The sequence below is a fragment of the Apodemus sylvaticus genome, chromosome 1 (assembly GCF_947179515.1).
Source record: "Apodemus sylvaticus chromosome 1, mApoSyl1.1, whole genome shotgun sequence".
Taxonomy (NCBI): Eukaryota; Metazoa; Chordata; class Mammalia; order Rodentia; family Muridae; genus Apodemus; species Apodemus sylvaticus.
The window spans coordinates 190,998,292-191,016,169 of NC_067472.1; the positions used below are offsets into that span (position 1 = coordinate 190,998,292).

General features: G+C 44.2%; 1 pseudogene; it reads right to left on the minus strand.

Moving 5' to 3' along the window:
* Positions 1 to 1,337: 1,337 nt before the first annotated feature.
* Positions 1,338 to 16,919, minus strand: LOC127666029 (sepiapterin reductase-like; annotated as a pseudogene).
* Positions 16,920 to 17,878: the final 959 nt, after the last annotated feature.

Consider the following 17,878-nt stretch of genomic DNA (forward strand, 5'->3'; position numbering starts at 1 on the left):
TAGGATATGGGCTGACTGGTTGCATGCCAGATTAGCACGTACAGAGCCCTGGGATCCATCCTGGTAACACAGAAAGTCAGATGTGGTGGTGCACACCGGCAGTCCCTGAACCGGGAAGGTAAAAGGGGGCGGGGGGGGGGGATTAGAAGTCCCAGGTCATCCTTGGCTACACAGTGATTTCTCGGCTAGCCCCCAGTCCTTGAGACACTGTCCCAAAAAAAAGCAACCAACTCCAGTAACACCAAAACCTCTAAGAATTGTACTGCCACACACTTTCTGAGCAGGGTCAGCGGCTTCACGGGCTCCATCAGCGAACCCCTGACCCGCCCCTTCGAAGCCCCTGATTTGCTGAAAATACTGTGTCTTTTCCCTGAAGCTATTTAACACCAATATCTGCCTTGATTATCCGATCACTCTCCCCTTGTTGTGGTCTCCACAGGCTTACCCTTTGAAGGACTAAATTCAATCTACCTCAGTGTCTTCTTGCCACCTTTTGAGTCATTAGAGGTCAGGACTTTGATTTATTGGTTTAGCCCCAGGTGCCACAACTCAACACTCCAGCCAACAGTCAAGACCCCTTTTATTGATATGCAAGGGCAGTCTTTGCCCATGCATTTACCTAAAAGCCAAGAAAAAAAGAAAAAAAGCGAGTCTTCAAAGGATTAGACCCCAGAAATGGAACATAGAAGATCTCTCTGCTCACGGATGGGCTTAAGACACAAACACTCGGTGTGTCCACATCTGCCTGCTTCTCTGTGGGTTCTCCTGATTCTCGGCCTCACAAACACGAATATAAATGTATAAATGTATCTCTACCCTCTGCATTCACGATGCCTCCACGTTATTTATTTTCTCTTTGTATCTGGGAGGCCTCACGAGCACCCGCTCCTCCGAGGTCTCCAGCTAACAATCTCTTGTGGCCCGGACCCTCTACTTACTTCGAAGTCGGAAAAACCCGGATAAAGTCAGCAGGACTGTCTGTGGATCCAGCCGGAGCAAGCGGCAGAGGATTCAGTCTAGTAGTAAGGTTTGTTTTCCTAAAAAACAAAAACAAAAAAAGAAAAAAGTTAAATATGAGAACCGCAAAGTGTCTAGGCTTAAAAGCAAGTCGTCCAAACAGCCAGCCATGACACAGGATGCATGAGGGAGGGAAAAGGGAAGGCAAGTGAAGCGCAGATGCGTCCTCCTCCAATAAAGAAATGCATAGGAGAGACGAAAAGCGGCAGATTAGCTGACTCACCGCGCTGGGGCTCGCAGGTTCGTCCTTAATACATGGCAGCTGGACCTGGGCAGAGGAGTCTACGGTGCCATGTGATTGGCCAACGCGTCACTTCCTCTCATTGGTCCACGGGGGCTTCTGGCGAAAGGAAGAAGGATGTGACTGATGTCGGAGGTTGGGTGTGGCTTTGCGCCCTCAGTTCCCGGGGTTCTACAGATGGCGGATAGTGAATCTTGGTGTCAGATTCCGGATGAACTCCGGACGCGGGGTCTCCGAGGTCTCTTCTTTTTTTTGTTTGGTTTTTCGAAACAAGGTTTCTCTGTGTCGCCCTGGCTGTCCTGGAACTCACTCTGTAGACCAGGCTGGCCTCGAACTCGGAAACCCGCCTGCCTCTGCCTCCCAAGTGCTGGGCGGAGGTTTCTGGCTGTACGGAATCCCTCCCGCAGCTCCCTGAAGAGGCGGATGGGAAGCTGAGAGGGATCCCGTCTTCCTCTCTGCGCGATCTGGCATTTAGGAGCGGGTAAATGAGCGTAGGCAGCCTCTCTGTCTCTGCTCGTCCCCACTGTCCAAGCTGGCCTCGAACTCGGCCTCTTCCTGCCTCAGCCTCCTGAGTGCTAGGACCACAGACGCGAACAACACTTGTGGCAGAATTTCAAGTTCTCACTATGATTACCAAGGCTCATCTTTTCCTGGCTTAGGCTGCCCACTGTCAAAATTTGGCAATATTTGAAAATATTAAGTGGGGGAAGGGCCGTCAGCGAGAAGGCTCAGCTGGTTGTACTTGACATCAAGCCTTGAAGACCCGAGTTCAATCCCTAAGACCCACATGGGGGAAGGAGAAAACTTACTCCTGCTAGTTGTCAATTTATAGATGAATAAATAAGTGTAATAAATTTAAAAAAAAGTGGTAAATCCCAGAAATAAAGAACTCACTAGTATTAATTGACCTTTACCTTTACGGGTACAGTTAATGTTGCTCTAATTTACTTTAAGTTATTATGAATAACTTGTTATACCTAATGTAAAAACTAAACTTCTGTAGATGTATATATGGAAAAACTATACAGGGTTCCTTCTTATCTGAGTCTCACCCATCCATTGGGCAACTTCAAATGGACATGGAAGATAAATGTGTGTGTGTGTGTGTGTATAATATTAATATATTATATATAATATTAATATATTATATATAATATTATATCATATATAATATTAATATATTATATATAATATTAATATATTATGGGAAGACTGCCAGATTTTCATATCAACTTTATAACTTTATATATTTTATATATATGTATATATACATATATATAATTTTTAAAATAGTTTTAAAGCATGGCTGTCTGGGTGTGTGTCTGGGTGTAGAACACAAGCATGGTTCTTGAGTGTGTCACACAACTGCTCCATCATGGAGCTAGACCTCCACCCTGTCCCCTATCCAGTCTGGTTCAGTGTTGTCATTCTGTGGCACGCCTCCCCCTGCCCCCCCCCAAAAAAAGTTGCTGCAAAGCCTGAGAGTCTGATCCTGGGGGGGCCTCACTTGAAGGACGGAGAGAACTGACTCTCCTAAGTTGTCCTCTGACTGCCAAACAGAAAGGGCATCATTTTAAGTGATCCCTTCTTTCAGCATGAGGGTTTTTTTTTTAAGATTTATTTATTTATTATATGTGAGTACACTGTAGCTGTCTTCAGACGCTCCAGAAGAGGGCATCAGATCTTGTTACGGATGGTTGTGAGCCATCGTGTGGTTGCTGGAATTTGAACTCAGGACCTCCAGAATAGCAGTCAGTGCTCATAACCCCTGAGCCATCTCTCCAGCCCCTCAGCATGAGGTTTTTGGTGCTTTGCTTTTGCATCTTATTGGGTTATTTACTAGTTTACAAAGACTTATAAGTACAAAAACCTGGGAGTACAGAGAGATGTTATATCTTTTGTGGTTTTCTCCTTTGAGTCTACTGAGAGGACCATCATTTTTCCTTTGTGGTGCAGGATGTGAGGAGCCATAGTCACCAAGGGTTCTCAGAACACTTGGCTGATCTCAGCAGACAGCTGCAGGTGGGAACAGGTCCTCAGTGATGGTGACAGATGGCAGGGGATTCTAGAATACTGACTCCTGGGTTAAGGATCTAGATCAGTGTTCTCAACCTTGCTGCTGCTGTCCTCTTATGCAGTTCTTCATGCTGTGGTGACCCCAACCATAAGGTGATTTTCCTCCCCACTTCATAACTGCAATTTCGCTACTGTTATTAATTATCATGTAAATATCTGATGGGCTGGATCTTTGATATTTGACCCCTGTGAATAGGTCATTCAGCCTCCCAAAGGGGTCAGACCCACAGGTTAACACAGGTCTAGGAAGTATGACTACACCTTCTCCACTGCTATGATCCCACACATTCCACAAATATTTATTTACTTTAAGAAAACTATTATTTTGGGCAGAGGGAAGAGGGCTTAGGGAACTTATGGGGAGGGGGGAACCGGGAAAGGGAAAATCATTTGGAATGTAAACAAAGAATATAGAAAATAAAAAATTATAATAAAAGAAAAAAGAAAAAAAGTTGGTGTAATATAACCAAAAAAACTATTATTTCTTTATTCGGTGTGTAAAAGAGAGTAATTTTCAGGAGTCAGTCCTCTCCTTCCATGTGTTGGTCCTGGGTATTGAACTCAGGTCATCAGGCTTGGCGGCAAGCACCTTTACCAAAGGAACCATCTCGCTGGCCCTGCACAAGCATTGGGGACATCTCAGATTTACATGGAACCTCATCAGGTGATGACATCGCTTTTTCCCTAGTGTAGTTTATGGCATCTCTAGCTATATGAAATTGAGATTGTGTGTGGACGTTCCTTGTGCCCTCCGGATCTCTCGCTGTGAGGTTCTTGCCTGATGCCCCATTCTGACATTATCATTCCGTGTGGACCATTTTTCAATCAGGAGATGTTGTGAAAACCTGCAATGAGCAAGACTTCTGAGGTGCCCAGTCTAGCTCAGACATGCACAGGCGTGACAGTGCTCCTTTTATTCTGTTCTCTATGAGGAGTGACTGTGGCCATGGAGGTGTGCCTAGCCTGTGGCCTGAAGACCACTTGCGTTTAGGGATAGCTATGAATGTGAACTCAACACACTTCACACACGCGTGCACACATACACTCACTCATGAACACATGCACTGGTGTGTGCACAAACACACAAAATTAAAATTATTTAAAAAATAATGAATTCAGAGGAAAATAGAAACATTAAATAAAGCAATACAGCCTGGAAACGTTCTGATATTATGAAAATTTCATCCAAATGATTATTAAACTAGGAACCCTGAGTAGGAAAAAATGAAGAGAATGCTTTCATATTCGGGCTAATAGAGTCCAACGGGAAAGGGAAAACTCTAGAATGTCATTTTGTAAACATAATGTTTACAAAAGATCAGAATATTTTTCCTAAAATTTATTCTCTTATATCCCAGTATCAGCCCCTCCCTCCTCCCAGGGCCCCGCCCTCATACAGCCTCTATCCCCCCCTTCCCCTCCCCTTCTCATCTGAGAAGTGGGAGCCCCCCTCCAAAGCCCAGGTGTCAGAACTCTTTAAATCAAATGACACTGGCTAAAGGGATCATGGCTGCGGAAGGATGACCCTGTGTCTTCAAAAGGAAATTAACTCCACGCTTTAACTTTCTAATTCTTTGATGTTTAAAACTGATTTGTTTTATTTTACATATTTTGCTTACATGTACGTCTGTGAGAGGGCATCCGGTCACCCCAGAACTGGAGTTGCAGACAGATGTGAGCTGCCCTGGGGGTGCTGGGAATTGAACCCAGGATTTCTGGAAGAGTATCAGTGCTCTTAACTCCTAACCCGTCTCTCCAGCCCCCTAATTCTTTTTTATATATATTTTTATTTTCTATGTTCTTTGTTTACATTCCAAATGATTTCCCCTTTCCCAGATATCCCCTCCCCATATGTCCCTTAAACCTTCTTCTCTCCAACCATTCTCCAATCACCTCTCTCCTTTTTCTCTGTCCTTATATTCCCCTCCAACGTTAGGACAATCGTTTCCAGGATCAGGACCCTCTCCATACTTCTTCATGGGAGTCATTTGTTATGCTATTTGTGCCTTGAGTATTCAGAGCTTCTGGGCTAATTAATATCTACTTATCAGAGATTGCATTGCATGTGTATTCTTTTGTGACTGGGTTACCTCACTTAGGATGATATTTTCCAGTTCTAACCATTTGCCTAAACATTTCATGAATTCATTGTTTCTAATTGCTGAGTAGTATTCCATTGTGTAAATATACCACGTTTTCTGTATCCATTCCTCCTTTGAGGGACATCTGGGTTCTTTCCAGCTTCTCAGCCCCCTAATTCTTGATGTACATATGATTTCTAGCCATGCTCCTTTGCTTATGCCCTGGAGTCCATGCAATCTCCGTCTTCATTTCTTTACTTTTTACCATCCATTTCCATATCTTCCTTCATTTCAATTTAGCTAGATGTATTATATTGAGCTTTTAAAATATTTTGGGTTTATGATTATTCATTTCCAATTTTATTTACTTAAAAAATGTTTCAAGGACGTGTCTCCTGTGGCTCAAGTTGGTCTTGAGCTCTCTGCATAACTGCAGATGTCTTCGAATTCCTGATTCCTCTTCCTCTCATTAAGTGCTGGGATTGCAGGTGTGCAGCACCAACCCTGGGATTGCAGATGATGTACACCACTGACCCTGGGTTATGAAACACTTGGAACTTGAACTCAGAACCTCTTGCTTACTGGGTAAGCACTCTACTGAGCTGCACCCCGACTCCTCAGTTTTATTTTACTTACTATTAATATTTCTATTTATTTACTCATTTATATTCATTGATTATTAAAATAATTTTCATTGTGTACATCCATTGTACATGGCTATGTTATAAGGGGGCATTTGTATGTGTAATGGATATTCCTGGTTGTCATCTTGACTACATCTGGAATGAACTACAATCCAGAATTGGAGGGCTCACCTGTGATCCAGGTCCTGAGACTGGAAGACACAAGTTTCTGACCTGGATCTCGACATGGAGATCTTGAAGCAGAGTGGCTATGAGAAGCTTAGGCCCAGGCAAGGGAGTACATGCCTTTAATGTCAGGAGACTAAGGCAAGGAGATCCTTGAGTTCAGCGTAAGTCTGGGACAAAACAAGTCCCAGATCCAGGAATAGTGGTACACACCTTTAATCTTGGCCACACTTTCTGCTAGAGACCAACACAAGGACATTGGAAGAAGGAGGATTCCATCTTTTTTGCCACTTCCACTTACTTGCCAGCACATCTGTTGGAACCTACTTTTACAGAAGAACAGTTGAAGCAAGTAGCCCTGTGGGACAGAGCACCTACTAGACTCTTGGACTTCCCATTCACAGCTGCCCATTGTTGGATTAGTTGGACTACAGACTGTAAGTCATCACAATAAATTCCCTCAATATACAGAGACATTGCTTAAGTTCTGTGACTCTAGAGAACCCTGACTAGTACAGTATGCACGTGTATAGTACATGAAACATATTTCTCCCATTACTGCCTTACCTCCTCTTTTATTGATTCTCCCCTAACTTTTAGGTTTTTTTTAGTCTCTTAAAAATTTTTTTAGTTTTAAAATTTTTATGTGAATGGATGTGGTGCCTGCCTATATGTCTATGTACTACATGAATTAAGGGTCTGCAGAGATCAGTAAAAGGTGACTGATATCCTGGGATTGGGGATACATATGGTTGTGAGCTGCCATGTGAGTGCTAGGAATCAAATATTGTTTCTCTGCTAGAACAGCAAGTGGTCTTAACTACGGAGCCATCTTTCCTGAATTTTTAATTTTTTCTATTTATCTATCTATTTACTTACTTTCTTACTTTATTCACTTTACAACCTGTTTGCACCCCTCCACTACCCCTTTTCCTCCCAGTCTCCCTCACCCCTCCCTTTCACCTCTAAGAAAAGGAAAGTGCCACCTGGGTTACCCACCCACCCAGGCACCTCAACTTACTGCAACACTAGGCACATCCTCTTCCACTGAGGCCAAACAAAGCAGACCAGTTAGGGGAGCAGGATCCACAGGCAGGCAACAGAGTCAGGATAAGCCCCCAATCCAGTTGTTGGGGGACCTGCATGAAGACAAAGTTGCACATTGGCTACATACATGCAGGGGCCTAGGTCCAGCCCTTGTATGTTCCTTGGCTGACGGTTTGTCTCTTGGAACTCCCAAGGGTATAGGATACTTGACTCTGATGGTCTTCTGTGGAGTCCCTATCCCCTAAAGGTTCCCCAATCCTCCCCACAACTCTTCTATGACTTCCTGAGCTTGGTCTCACGTTTAGCTGTGGGTCTTTACATCTGTTTCAGTAGCTGCTGGGTGGAGCCTCTCAGAGGACAATTATTGTGAATCCAGGCTGACAGATACAAACATACCCTGAGGCTCCAAGGTAGGAAGGCAGGCCTACGATGTGTCCTCTTGATCCTCTGAGAACAGATCAGCACATTTATGTCCATCTCACCCAGGGCACCTATTTATCTAGGCCAGCAGTGACAAATTTAGCTGTCAACAGTGTCTTCACATGTTCTATCATTATGACAAGGCTTTGACCAACAATGAGGTATCGAAGTCTCACAATGTGGCACTGTGAATTCACTCCCCATGCAGTCACAGTAGTAGTTGTTTCCTCCATCCAGATCTCCGTGGAGACATGGCTGACTGGCACATTCATCAAAGTTGAGTTCACAGTGGTCTCCAAGAAGTCTAGGTGCACAGTCTCAGAAGTGAGCCCCAAGAGCATCCTGACTCATGGGGCATCATGTAGACACGGCTGGGATCCACACCCATCAATTACCAACTCATAGTTCACTATAGAATACTCTCAAGGACAGACTCGTGTCTCTTCACTGAAGTCTTCCAGAGTTTTAAAAATTATTTGTGTGTGTATGTATATATGTAAGTATGTATTTATGTAAGTATGTATATATGTATGTGGGTGTTTGAACTTGTGTGGGTGCCTGCAGAGGCTAGAAGACAGCATTGAATCCTCTGGAGAAGCTGTTACAGGTGGTTGTGAGGGACCTGAGATGGATTTTGGGAGCTGAACCCTAGTCCTCTGCAAGAGCAGCAAGTATTCTTAACTTCTGAGCCTTCCCTCCAGCCCTTTAAAGTAAAAATTTTAGTTAGCATTCAAATAACAAGATTCACAATTACATTTTAGGCACACATGCCATAAAACTTTGTTTTGTCTATCTTGCTCCCACCACCCTCCTGCCTCCACATCTTCCTCCCACCACCCTCCTCCCACCACCCTCCTTCCTCCACATCTTCCTCCCACTACCCTCCTCCCACCACCCTCCTCCCGGCAGTATGCTGCCTTTTTCTATCACTTCCCTTCATCTAAATAATGACTTCTACTTTCTTTCCTTTTCTTTTATTGAAAGAGGTTTTTGTTTTTTCTTCACATAACATCCTGATCATGGTCTTCCTTCCCTCTACTCCTCCCATCCCCTCCCTACCTCTTCTCCCACCTGGATCCACTCTCTTTCTCCCATTAGGAGAAAAAACAGACTTCTAAGAGGTATGACAACATGAAATGTAATGATTACAATAAAAACCTGTCATATTGTAGTTGGACAAGATAAACAAAGAGAAGGAAAAGCACCCAAAAGAAGGCATAGGAATCAGAGGCACACTCCTTCACAGACTTAGGAATCCCATAAAAAACCTAAATTGGAACTCCTAATGTACGTGCAGAGGACCTGGTGCAAACCCGTGTGGGTCCTGAGCTTGCTGCTTCAGTCTCTGAGTTCATACGATCTTTGCTCCTGTTGACTGAGGGGGCCTGTTTTCTTGGTGTCCTTCAACCCCTGCTGGCTGTTACACTCTTTATGCCTCCACTTCCACGGGGTTTCCTGAGCCCTCAGGGGAGGGATTTAGTAAAGACAACCAATGTAGGGCCGAGTGTTTCTAGCTCTCTCAGTCTACTCATGTCTGGCTTGGGTCTCTGTATTTGTTTCCATCTCCTGCAGGAGGAACTTTCTCTGGTGATGGCTGAGCAAAGTGCTGATCTGTGAGTATAGCAAAATGTCATTAGGATTAATTTGATTGCTACTTTTTTCTTTTGGACTAGTATTACTTGGTTTTGTTCTAGGTCCCTTGTTTATCCAGTCTCAGGTATCTGGCCACCCAACCAGAGTTAGGTATGGGTTCCTTCTTGTGGAGTGAGCCTTAGGTCAAATCAGATACTGATTGGTTACTCCTACAAACTTCTGACACTATTATACTAGCATATCTTGTATGCATGACATCACTGTAGATTGGAGGGTTTGTGACTGACTTGAGGTTTATGTTTTTCTTTTCGTAGCATGCAGAATACCTTCCTGTACCAAAGGCAATAGAACATAGGACTAAAGGCTCTATGTAGGCATATCAGCTTGGCTTCTCCATGGTCATTGAGTTGCTTAGTTCTTTTTTGAAATGGTCTCTGCTGTCAGCAAGCTGTAGTCCTGAAAATAGCCTGAGCTGTTTGGGGATTCTCACAGGAGAGCTCTGAACAAGTCAATTCGATATAACCTAACCCCAGGACTGGAAATTTCAGTGGGTGAGAAGAGATGGCCATTGGGACTCTGTCTCTCCCATTATTTGATAATTTCATTTAGATAATGCTTGTATATGTATACATTTTAGGAAGATTCTACTGTACAGGTTTTCATACTACCCCTCACATGGTCATTGTGTTAGATGTCTCTCCTCTCCAGTTCCCCACTTGATCTCCCATTCCAGTCCCCTTCAATGATAACTATCTATTCTATTTCTCTTTCCTAACAAGATCTAGCTATACTCCTATTTTCTCTTACTCTATACCTAATTTCTGTGGTTCTACTGATTGTCGCTAGTTTAACATTGCCCCAACAGGTAGTATCCGCATATACTGGAACATGTAACATTTGTCTGAGTGGGTTATTCCATGCAGGAGGATTTTTGTTTTTTGTTTTTCTTTTAATTCCACCCATTTACCTGTGAGCTTCACAATGATGCTTTTTTAAAACAATTATTTTTCCCACCTGCTGCCTGAAGAAGCCTTTCTGATGATGACTGGACAAGGCACTGATCAGTAACTATACTAGAATACAATTAGAAATCATTTCATCGATTTTTTTTTTTGGTGCCTGTTGTGTTTGGGTCTACCTCTGTAGGTTTAAGGGTGTAATAGCTGGATCTTGAGGGAGATCTATTCTTATCTTACTAAGGAACTGCCACACTTACATGCATAGTGACTGTACACGTTCATATTCCCTCCAGCAATGGGTGAATGTTTCTCCTTCTCCATATCCTTGCCAGGATAACCTGTCACTAGTTTTATTGATCCTAGCCATTCTGACAAGTATAAGATTAAATCTTAAAGTAGTTTTGATTTGCTTTACCCTGATGGCTAAGGATGTTGAACCTTTTTTAAGTGTTTCTAAGCCATTTGAGATTCCTTTTGATGAAACCATTTAAATCTATTCCCTATTTTTTAAAAAAAAAATGCATTGTTTTATTGAGTTCTTTGTATATTTTGGATCGTAGCCCTATATTGGATGTGTAGTTCATAACAATCTTGTTCTGTTTGTGGACTGCTGCTTTATCCGAATGACAGCATTGCTTGCTGTACAGAAGCTTTCCAGTTTCACGAGGTCCCGTCCGTCTATCTCAGCATCTGGGCCAACTGCATTTTGTTCAGAACATCTTTCCCTGTGCTGATGCATCAAGGCTATTCCCTTCTTTCTCTTCTGGCAGGTTCAGATTCGAAGTCCTGCATCTATTTGGGGCTGCACTGTGTGCACAGTGATAAATGGGCGTCTATTGTCATTCTTCAACATGTAACCATCAAGCATGACCAGCACAAGTTGTTATAGATGCTGCCCTTTTCCCAGTGTATATTTCTGGGTTTTTCTTTGTTTTTAATGAAAAAAAAAACATGTGTCCATAGATGTGTGGATTTATATCTGGGTCTTTAATTTGATTCTATTGATCAATGTGTCTGTTTTTGTTGCAGTACCATGCTGTTTTAATTACTACAGCTCTGAAGTGCAACTTGAAACCAGGGAGAGTGATACTTCCAGAAGTTCTTTATAATCCAGGATTGTTTTAGCTTTCCTGTGATTTTTTTGTTTCCATATGATGAAGGGCCTAGCCTAACTCTACAAACTCCATTTTGCTTTCAGATTCCATTGTATGTTTAACTTGCCATCTGAATGAACTCAGCTACTGAAAAACCCCCCAACTTGTTTTAAGAGCCATGTCAGCCTGGTAACAATCCCAGTTCCCCTGGGCAAATAGTCACTTCCCTCCTAGCAACAACCAATCAGTTCTTAAGTACATAATGTCTAAAGTAGATTGATTTAGCTAGCAACCATTGTCCATACCAAGCTGAAATCATCACTAGCTAATAGAAGAGAACCAAGAAAATGTGAACTGCCCATGTAACTGCCACGTTGGAAAGTCCCTCACCCCGCTATCATGATAAATAGGCAAGGTTTGTACCAGCACAGGTCCTTCCACACTTTTCAGTGTGCTGAGAGATTGGGGGGTCTGAACTCGAGCATAATAAAGACTCTTTGGTTTTGCATAGAAGTTGGACACCTGGTGGTCTCTGGTTGTCTGTGGGAACCTTCCAATCTGGGCATAACACCATATACAATAATAATAAATATTAAAAGTACAAAAAAAGAAGGCCAGGAGGCTGAGGTCTGACAGACTGCCTGACAACCTCTTCACACACACACCATGAATGAGAACAACAGGTAAGACAACCTCTTCACACACACACCATGAGTGAGAACAACAGGTAATTTCCCAGGGTCACCAGGCTGATAGGGAACTAACCAGACTAGGTGAGATGGTTTCTAAATCTGGGCTTCTACCTGGGAGGGAATGGAGCTGCAACCTAAGGCATGGATTTCTGGAGAGCATCCTAAGATCTTGGGATCTTCCTCTACCTGCTGAGGCCTCTCAATTTCATGGAGTACTTGTGCCCTAACCCCAAAGACCCTGCTTCCCACACTCCCACACTCACTCACGCAAACAACTTTAGCCAGCCTCTACATTTGAAACTGACAGATGTGCAAGGGAGCAGCTCGGTGCCACCTGTGCAACTAAGATCCAGCTTTTATTTCTAGCAAGGCTCAGGGTGTGCGTGTGTGTGTGTGTGTGTGTGTGTGTGTGTGTGTGTGTATCTGTATCTGTGTATATATGTATATATATATACATATATATATGTATGTATGTATACTTGTAAGTATGTGTACATGTATATGTGTAGGTGTGTGTATCTGCATATGAATATATATAGAGAGAGATGTATGTATTTGTATATATGTACATATTTATATATTTATATATGTCCGTCTATATGTATATTTATGTATGTGAATTACATATATGTAAATATATGTACCATAAACCACACACATAAAACATGCACACACAGAAGAAACAGCCAATTTTCTTCTAGAACATAATGCTTCTGTCCTATTATTTGCATGGGGTTCACTCTGATAACCATTCACTCACTCACTTTTCAGCAAACCTCAGCAAATGGCTGTGGTGGCCTGGATCTAGTTAAAGGTCATGGGATATCGCTTCTTCAGGCAGTGTTCGGTAAATACCAATCCTAGATGCTGTCCTGCCTGAGCAGGCAGTCCTTCGGGGCTGGAGTGTGGGCCAAGACTTCTGACGGTCTTGAGAGCACGCCTCAGGTCTGGGAGGAGGTTGGACCCTATCTTTTGCCTTTCTTTAAGGGAGTCTCTAGGTCATATGCAGGAAGTTCTATTAAGGTGGATACCCCAAAATAAGAGAAGACTTTTTCTTCTCACCTCTTCACAAAAAATAAAATTCACAAAAATTTAATTCTAGCCCCCTAATTCCAACTAGGGCTATTAGGTTTAAAGAGACTGTTTCCTAAGGGGCAAAAGAGACAGGGGTGAGAATATCTGGGGAGGAAGGTGACTCAGACTTCCTAGGGTTCTCTAAGATGTCTGAGAGTTGCCCAGCACCTGCCCTGGCCTCCAAACTACAGAAAGAAGACAGGTGAACAGGGCAAGGATGATTCCCCTTCCTCTCTTCAACTTCTCCCTCATTTAACCCCTCTCTCTGCCTGGCCCCAGAGGAAGGCAAAATCATGGAACTCAAGGACTAGAAGAACACTTTGCTGACATTTGAATGTCCTCTAGCCTGACTCCTCCCCCACTTCTGTTGCTTTCTCTTGTGTTTTGAGACAGTCTCTTGTAGCCCATGCTGGCCTCTAACTTACTATGTAGCCAGAGCTGACTTTGAACCCCTGCTCCCACCACTCAAGTGCTCCACCATGCCTAGTTTTATCTCCTTGAGAACCTCTGGGGAGAGGTTTGCTATCTGTACAGACTTCTCTATCATTGGAAACCTGTTAGAACATTCTTCTGGAGACTGAAATGAAAACTAGGCTGGCCCATGCTTGCCTTCATGCTCAGGAGAGCTTCTCGGTTCTTCCTTGTTACTGGGCATCCTACAGAGCACTAACTGGGCCCTTCTGGAACTGGCTCACCTCCTGGCTGTGGTTCACATGTGATCCTTGCTGTCTGAAGGAGCCTAGGCTGATCTTGAGAGGCCTAATCTTTTATGTTCAGACTCCATTTTAGAGCACCTGACCTAAGTTTGAACTCAGGTAAACTAACAGTCAGATACCCAGTATTAATTTCTAAGTTGCCCCCAGTTTCTAGGCTAATCCCCAACAAGGCCAGACTTTCCAGGTTACACCCTCAACAAGATCAGTGTCTCCAGGTTAACCCCCAACAAACCTGCACCCCTTACCCACCCCTTGCCTAATGACCACCAATGCAGAGGGGAACAGAAGTTAAGTCTATGACATGACTCCCAGCACCAGCCAATTATGTTAAAGGTCACAGCAGCTTCCTAATTAGATACTTGCACACATACTCCCTGCTTGCTGCTTACTATAAAGCCTCGCCCCATAGACATCCGGGGCTCTCCCACCTCCACCAAAACCATCCTGTGTGATGGTGGTCCAAGCTAGCTCCAATAGAATAAAGACCCTGCTGTGAGCTGCATCAGATTGGCTCCTAAGTGTGTTTTGGGGGACCACTAACATTTCCCTTGCACAACAATTTCATGGTAGGTGAGCTGAATGGTGGAACAAGAAATATCATGGATGTGTGTATAGAGTGTGTGCTAGATAATGTGAGGAAACCCAACATAGATCGAGCCGTTAGAATCAAGCCTAGATCCTGGTCCTGCCTCTCTTGGGCCTTAGACCACTTTGCCTCTCTGCCTCCAGGATCCTGTCCTAGTCCAAAGAGGTACAGACAAGAGATCTCACCCCTTAGTTGCTCACACATTTTATCACATGTTGCTGCCTTCTAACCACTGAAATCTCAAGTTTAGAAGAAGGGCAGGGTATTGTCATATTAGGCTGGTCAGATAAGAGAAGTTTTCAGAAAGTCAAATACCCTTTAGTTCCCATAAGAACAGGCCCCTCTCTTATCCATCCCAGCACCCTTTCTGCATTCCATTCAGTGTTCCAGCCCAGCACAGCCTGAGATGCTCACCAATCAACAATGTTGTTGCTTGGCTTTGAACATTTATTGTGTCCATCCTCTATACAGCTTATCTGGGTGCTGGGGGTACATGGAGGAATAGTATGTGTCCCTTGAGGGAGAAAAGACAACAGCTAAACATACAAAGGTATTTTGTTTTTTGTTTTTAATTTTAGTTCATTTTCATGTGTATGGGTGTTTTATGCCATCTACTAATCAGGCATCTCCCAAGGCTCAGTGGCTCTGCCCCTGACTGCTTCTTGGGAGTTTGTAATTTTCTTGCAAAGTGAGGAGTCATGACCATAGAGAGGAGCACTATAATCTTTGGATTCTTTAATGAAAATATAGATCAGACTCTCCTCCTTGCCCAGCCTCCGGAAAGGTACCAGCTTGGTCTGGGCACAGCAATATCATTACCAGCCACCCCCTGGGCATAGCTCAACACCCTCATGCTGGGTTTCTCAAGAGCGATGACCTGGTATGGCCTGTGTCAGGCAGCCTTCCCTGCACAGTAGAGCCCCCAGCCCTTGAAGGGATGCTGTGCACACAGAGATGGGATGGTAACCACAGTCCTACTGAGGCCAGGGCTATCTGGAAAACATTCGGGGGTGCCTGAGGTCAAGCGGAACATGGAGGACAGGTTCAGAGCACAGGAGTTCACCTCAGCTAGGTCCTTCTCATTCAGGAAGCCTTTGTCAACATCCCCATTAGTGCCTGAAAAACAAAACAAAACAAACAAATAAAACATGATGTGATCACACTGGCTCAGTCAGTCAACAGGGTCTCAAGTGAGGGAGTCAGGATTGAAAAAGAAAAACAGACAAAATTATAACAGGACTCCAGACTGTACTGACGTTGAAGCAGCTTTATTCTTTCCTAGTCTGCTTTTATATTAGTCTAGGTACATCCAAAACACATGGTCAGTTCTTACATCAAAGACAAAGTAATCAAGCAAAGTAGTAAACAAGGTCACACAAGAAAGTCACCAAGAAGAGCAGTAAGCCAAAGGATCACACAAGGTAATACGTCAAACAGTAAGCAGAGTGATCACATGAGGTAGGAATTCAGCTAAAGCCGTAAGCAAAGCCCCATGGTCACTGTTTCTAATGCTCCTGTCTGCGCCTCCTTCCTTGTCCAAGCCCTGAAATCAGCACCAAAAGCTCTCAACAATGATGGAAGAAATATGGAAGCACCTGAGATGCTCTTCTCCTTCTCCTTCACAACTTCCTCCCCATAGCCCTTGGCTATCCCTCTGCCTCAGCTCTGCAGACAACCCTAATGCAAGCTAAGAATTCACCTGAATGTTCTTTAGAAAAGCAGAGGGATTTGCTCAAGATGTCTTGGAGTCACACACCTGCCAGGAGGTTCTTTAGACAACCTGGTTAGGTTCCGCCTGCAGTGACACAGGTACATCTTCTCTCCTCTTGGACTTCAGACTTTTGGGGGCTTGCCCTCCAATACCGGTTGGGAGCCTCACCTGCCTTGTTGATGAAGTGCAGGTGATGCTGCCCTCAGGCCTAGGGAGCTCACTCACATTGCACAGCAACTGCTGCAGGCTGGCCTCGGAGCCCAGACTGGAGGCCAGGCTGCTAAGAGCCCAACTCCTTCAGTGGCCTCAGTGTGGAGTCACTGTGTGCACTTGGGAGCAGCACTGAAGCTGACACAGCACCTGGCCAGCTGTTGGGGCAGGGAGAGGCTGAAGCCCTAGGAGGCTCAGTCAGCAGGAACACATCTCAGCCCAGCTTGCTTCCCCCAAGGCTGGAACTCAGCCACAGCACAGGTGCTTAACCAGCATGGGTGGTGCCTAGCCTTGGCTTGGAGATCAGAATTTCTGGCCAGCATCCACTGGGGTTTGGATGCAAACAGTGACCAACAGCCAGGGAGGAGTGGCTCAGCAGGACATCCCAATCCCCTTCCAGTGCTTCCATGTCCCCGTCAGCAAGGCACACAACTCACAAGCTCAGCCACTTTCTGGGACAAGTGTTCACAGTTTTCACCCTGTTCCAGAATCAGGGTCGGTTTGTCTAAATCCATCCAGGACATACCAGGAAGTGACCAGTGACAGCCATGGGTGAAGCCCTTGCCTGTGTAGAGCTGGTGGTCCATTTGCATTCTGATTAACAGACACCTTCTCTGGAAGAGCACAGCAGCTCCCAGGAAATTCTGGGCAGACAGAACGAGACAATGAAGTGGATACACAGGGGAAGAGAAAGGCTGAGAACACGACAATCTCAGGAACAAGACCCATCTTAAGTAAAACCACATCTTGATCCTTGGGCCCTGTGTAGAGCCACCTTATCCTGTAACCTGTGTCATGTACCTCAGATACTACTCAATAATCTTAAACTCTAAAGAAAAATTCCCAGACCTCTGGAGCTGTTGGAGGAAGATAAGGAATGTAAGACATAGAATGTTTTGTCCCTTTTAAGTAGGTGGTGAGCTAGAGTCCATCGGAATTGCAGGCAAGCAGACTAGGGGCTAGCCCCCAGTTGTTTCAGAAAGGTACTAGTGATAGGCCTAGTAGTCACTTAGTTGTGTCAGATAGGGAAGCCAGCGATCAGAAGTGGCCACACTCATGACCCAATTTTTGTTATTGGATGAGGCTTGTGTCCTAGTCAATGAGATAGGAGACCTAGAGGGACGCAAGTCACATGGGCCTGTCAAGAGAAGAGAACAAGAATGTCTATCTATAGCTTTTTTAAAAGTCACTGTCTTGTGCCAAAATCAGCACCTTGGCCATCCATGCCTTTTCTCTATGCCAGAAATCTCTTTCTGCAGAATTGTTTGTTTAAAACTACTTAGTTATCACTAGTCTCTTCAATTAGTTTTGTTATTTACAAAAGTAGTTGAAGGACCTTCAACAGATATGGTGAGTTCAAGGCCAGCTAAGCTATGTGAGACCCTGTCTCAAGACAAAACACAATACAGAAATCAAGTGGGGTGGAGGTGGAGAGATAGCCCAGTCAGTGACAGGCTTGCTTTGCTGAGTTTGAAGCCCAGAACCCACATTAAGAGTGCTAGGTGTGGCTAGCAGTAGTGTTTACCGTTAGTCCTAGAATTCTGGGCACAGA